This window comes from Meleagris gallopavo, chromosome 3 (genome assembly GCF_000146605.3).
Source record: "Meleagris gallopavo isolate NT-WF06-2002-E0010 breed Aviagen turkey brand Nicholas breeding stock chromosome 3, Turkey_5.1, whole genome shotgun sequence".
Classification (NCBI taxonomy): Eukaryota; Metazoa; Chordata; class Aves; order Galliformes; family Phasianidae; genus Meleagris; species Meleagris gallopavo.
Window position 1 is genome coordinate 16,713,829 of NC_015013.2, and position 5,783 is coordinate 16,719,611.

Sequence of the window (5,783 nt, forward strand, 5' to 3'; positions counted from 1 at the left end):
TCTATACTTCTTCACATACCTCCCCTTCATTAGCACAACCCTTTAGACATTTCATAAATGTTAATGTAATTTATGAAGTACCTAAATGCCATGGAACTTATTTTTTTTATATATATAGAAGCCAGACAGAACACCTTTACCAAATCCTTGCAGAAAATCTTCTGAGAGCCAGAAATGGAACCCACTTTAGTGGGTCATTTTAGTCACTCAAAGGGCAGCAGCTTCCTTCCTCTCCGGACCACCATACTACTCTGATGTGATCTTTTGGAGATGTGAAGAAGAGACAGGTTCAGAAGTGTTTGACTGCCAAATCAGTAGGGAAAACAGAGATCAGGCCCCATAGGTAGTTGATTACAATGCAGTACAGACTGCCATTACCTTCCCTATGTAAAAAAAAAAAAAAAAAAAAAAAAAAAATTACTGTTGAAAAAATAGGGGAAGAAAAGAACATTCAGATGAAATTTAAAACAAATTTGTCTTATAACTCCAGAATATAAAAGCCAACAGATTTTCTTTTTGTTGTTACTGCTTGCCTGGGGTTTCTGTAGGTTTCTTGTAGCTGGACATACAGTTCAGAACACTGACAAATAAACTACCAGTTAGAAAACAGCATTAAATAATTAAATCAACAGTTGCATATCAAATATCTCATTTTCAACTTTTTCTGCAGATATAAAAAAAATAAACCTGGACATATTTTCAAAGGGTTTTTCACTTGTTTTATTTTGGGTTAAGAAGTTCTATGTATGGAGTTCTATTGATCTTGTTCCTAAACATTAATGGGGAAAAAAAATGTTACAAGTAGATGCTAAAATAAAAAAAAAGGACAATTGATAAAATAGTACCAGGTAAACTCAGCTATTATTATCACAGCATTTTGCTTTCAAAGATTTTCTGCACATTCATGTAAACCCATCCATGTTAGCCAGCTGGCATCGTGCTCTCAGCCCCTCATTCTCACAAGGACGTTCTATTTCAGAAGATGCATAGCATTATGCATTTAAAAAAGATGCTTAGAAGATGAATTAGGGCAGGAGGAACACATCTCAAACTATAAATCTTCCACAACAGACATGAAGGTGGGACCTGCTGGCACATTACCCTTCTACCTTTATCCGTTAGAATGGCACCAGAGATAACAGTACATGATAGACTCGGCATGCTCACACAAGGGCCTGGATCAGGGAAAGAGAAGAAAGTGGTTTCAGGAGCAATGAAAAATGAAGCTGTGATCATCACGGAAATCATATCATCATATGCTTCTCCAATTCACAGACCCCTGCTTCTCTTTCCTAGGGGCCTTTCATGTGCACAAGGTAATTTGAAGTTCTTACAGGAGAATTACATACGGAGTCTCCAATTGATTACCCTTAAAAATAGTCTAGATTCTTTTCACATCCTCAATAGAAAAATAATAATAATAATAATAAAACAAAAACCTAAAAACAGATGCAGTTCTCAGTCTGTCAAAATAAACTACATAACTCAAAGTCAAAGATGACATAGTAAAGAATAGATCTGCTGGAAAAGTATGCCAACTCTAGAACATAAAGTGAATTTAAAGAAAAAATAGGTATTTTATCCCAAATGTGGACCAAAGGCAAAACTTTGACAGAAAGAAATGCTGATGTTTCATTAACATTTCAGAAATTTCAGCATTTCTAAGAATGCTGTTTCTGATACATTGTAAAAGCTACATAAGAAAAGTTAAAATTAGGATAATAACAGACATTAATAAATTTATAAGGAAAAAAACCCACAAAATTAATGTTTTCTGGCCACCTGGCTTCTACTTAACTAAATCTGAGGCATGAAATGCAACTACGATTTACCCCAGATAAAAGGTCAGAAGAAGCAGGGGGTTGAAACTAGATGATCGTTGTGGTTCTTTTCAACCCACACCATTCTATTATTCTATGATTCTATGACATCATACCTGTAATATGGTACAGATATACCCAATTATATTAAAACATTTTTATTAGTAAGAAAAGAGTTCAAAGCCTATCCTTGTTTAGAAATAGCTGCCTAAAAGGATCCTCAAGCCTTTCATGAAAATAGACTCAGAGATATATAAATTAAGCTGTCTCTAGTACATTAATTGTTACTTTAACCTCTCGATTCCCCTCCCTATTCTTCCTCCCCCCCTCCCATCCTTAAACTATTTTTCCCTCACATTTATTTTTCCATTTGGCAGTCCTATAATAACTTTTCAAACTTCTCCTACTCACTACAGAATTTCTGTGTTACATCTTTTATTCCCTCTACTAAGTCATTAGGTCAAGAGACTCTTCTTAACTAATTTGATAAAAGCCTAGTCTTCCATGGAGCTGACTCCTTCCACCATTTTTTCCCAGTTAATGTCTGAGAGGTAACATTTTTCATCACTTCAGTTCAGAAATGAGAAGTTTTCATGCAGCAGGAGAGTTTTCTTCACATTTCTGAGCCTTAGGTTTTTCTATTCCAGAGAATACTATCAGTGCAACACTAGAAAGCACAGGCTGCCAAACAACAGAGCAACAGCTTTTTAGCGGGCTGTGTATTTTCTTAAAATTACTCTACAATAACCTGTTATCATTATTTTCAAGAGCATATAGTAAAATTAAAAAAAAAAAATGCCTTCCAAGAAATAGCCTTCCTTGAAAAAAAATCTCTATTAAATACCCACTTTCAGTATTCATTAGCAAGGAGAAAAAAGGGATCAAAAACTTTGCAGAAAACTTTTTACTTGACCGTTTTAAGCAGTGTAGTACTTGCCTTCCATGTTACAGGTTAATTTTCTCCCTTCTGTAACAGCTTTGTTATTCAGAAGGCTTTTTTCCCCCTATGAAAGGAGGAGGATGTGGTCTAAATATCTATATGCAAACACACACACATCTTTTTATATGCTGTTAATTTTGTATTGAAACTCCCATCTCTACCTTTTCCTTCTATGACAGGAATTAGTGAAATTGGCTAGTGTAGATTGCACAAGAGGTCAAAGCAGATGATCACAGCAATCCCACAATCCCTTAAGACCCCAACAACTGGGAGATGATGGTAACAAGAACATAATTTGATACATAACAGTAGGGCTAAAGTTTTAATAGGTAGGAAGACTGCATTACCCACACAAACAGGTCTTTCAACACTAAGGCTAAAGCACACTGTTTGGATAATTTAGCATAAGAGCGAATTACAGTTGTCCCTGCTGGTGTGTTTTACAGATCCAGAGATTACCACACTGCTATCCTCATTCTTTACAAATAGCATATTTTAAATGATTAAATAAGTGGTAGAATAAAGTTTCATTATCAAAAGACAGGTAACCACAGAGTTTATTTAAAGAACGCTTCTGAAAGAAGGATTCATTTTCCTGTAAGCAGCTGTTGGTAATGGAGAAGGAGCAGCTGGTAGATGTCAACAGCTGATGACATCAATTGCTGATCAGAAACTATGATTTCTGATAAAGGAAAAACACCATAACTCTTCCTGAACACTTCAAGCACTTATACTACTAGCAAGAGGGTTAAAATGTCTTGATTACCTTGTTATAAACTTGGGACATGTCTATCAATGGCCATAGAGCAAAAACTGTCCAAAAAAACACAAAACAACAACAACAAACAACAACAACAACAAACAAACAAGCAAACAAAAAAACCCCACCACAACATAAATCTAATTTGAGACAAAAAGCTACACTAGTTCTGTTCTGAGGACATAACAGATGTGTCCAAGATTTCTGTATCTTGAACTGTAACAAAAGTAAGAACATACTCTTTCCATTTTAGGGAGGCAGTACATAGGAAAAACTGTCAGTATACAGAAATTATTTAAAGTACATAATTCACAGTTGCTAAATCCCTATGCTTAGGTACTTCTTTCAGTAATACAGAGTCTGTTATCTTAAGTGTAAACATTTTACTATTATTCAAAACTTCCTGGAGTAAAAACAGATGAACTCAGAAAAAATGCCAGAATTATTTACTAAAGCTGAAAATGGTTTAAAGTAATGATTCTCCACTATATCCGCCTTGGTAAAAAAACAAAACACATTTTACTATCTAAAATGTCTAGCCAGTTTGTTGCTGGGTCTCCAACCTATTATGAAAGATAAAGATACTCAAAAGGCTAGGTTTTAGAGACTCCTAGATAAACACTAACTTTCAGTCAAGAAGATTTACATTGAAATCTGACAATATGAAATGATGAAGAAAGTTTGTTTCTTAATACCTTTATGGAGGGCATCTTCTTAAATTTACATCCCAAAAAGCAGAACATAAATGGTTTGCTTGACACTTCTAGTTTTTCATTCATGTCTTTTCAGACATAACTATTTCTAAATTTGAACCCAACCTTTAAATACTCATCCTAAGGAGAGATTATTTAATGAATAAGTTGCAAAAATCCATTCAGTCTTTCTAATGATAAATGTTGATATAAAAAATACTTTACAACAGCATGAATACTTTCATTTTAACACTTAACATCTAGAAACACAATCAGTTTCAGATTGGTGCACAGTTCCCTCAGAGAAATGATATTCAAAAACCTCCATCAGCAGCATAGAAAAGATTTCACAAAGCACAATTTATTTATGGTTTAGAAGAAAGCTTTAGAATTAAAGCTCAGAACTGAATTTAGTCTGGAAATAAATAGATTTCTTTCTTTGACAGGAGGAGCAGCTTTGCTGTCTTGTCTGCATTACCTGTAGATCTGCTAACTTGTTCCTTGCAATTCAAAATTACTGACAACCCAAAAGTTTCCAGCTTCTCTCCCCCACCCTTGATTCCACAATCACTTAAATCAATCTGTACACTGCCAACTCAGCCTATTCACAGACAACAGCATCGGAATGGGCCAAATCACAAGCCAAACGGGCACTGCTAAAGATGAAAGAGCAACTGGTTTTCTGTTTTGTTGTTTTTTCACTTCTGCCAGCAGAAATATTAGGCATTGCTCATTATACCATGCAGTACTCTTTGATGATTCATCTTAAGAATTCCAACTGAGTTTCATGCTGATTGGTGCACTAGGGAACCACGGATCTACACTCCGGATTAATGACAATTCATCAAACTGTCTCCAACTTCATGGAGTATTTTCCTTCCTCTTCCTTCACAGTATCCTCAAGCACTAAATCCTAGCATCAAGCTAGCCAGCATATCTTTGAATGCTGAAACACTACTGAGCCTCAGGCTTCAGACATGAGAGCTGGCTCCCGTGTTCACCAGCCTGTGCCTCTGCCAGCTGTTTTGTTGGCAGAACACATAGAGAAAACTCAGATGTACAGCTAGTATGCCAAGCCATAGCTAATCCAAATGATCAGGAGATCAAGATCATTCCTGTATGTACTGAAACAGCATGTAGAATGTAGTCTAGAAACCTAGTAACTCAAGCAATTTGAGAGGATAGGAAGATGGAGGATGGAAAGCTATGAGTAGCATGTGAAAGACTATCCTATCAGTCCTATTTCTTCATTTATCTTAAATCAAATATGTAAGGATATTTTGTAAAAAATAAAGGATCCACAGTGCATAAAAACGGATGAAAAATTACCAACAAGTGCTGCAGAGGTAGAAAGGGAGAACACTGCTGTCACACTACAGAGTACCTACAGATATTACACAAACAAGGAATAAAGTACCAAACATTAAAAGCTTACTCAATTACTTCTAAATACAGTGCTATCTGCCTGAAAAGCCGCCACATTTGCCACACACCAGTTATTCACTGATGAGAGTTTCACTTTCCTGTATCTAACAAAATATGTCTCCCTGCTCCCTTCCCTCCTACCCCCC

General features: G+C 35.7%; 1 long non-coding RNA gene across 1 annotated transcript in view; it reads right to left on the reverse strand.

Annotated features, from left to right (window-relative positions):
- Positions 1 to 462: 462 nt before the first annotated feature.
- LOC104910139 overlaps positions 463 to 5,783 on the reverse strand; it is an 88,898-nt gene continuing 83,577 nt past the window's right edge. Inside the window, exon 6 of the long non-coding RNA XR_004159166.1 lies at positions 463 to 1,175. This is a non-coding gene — a long non-coding RNA (uncharacterized LOC104910139). The remainder of the gene's footprint in view (positions 1,176 to 5,783) is intronic.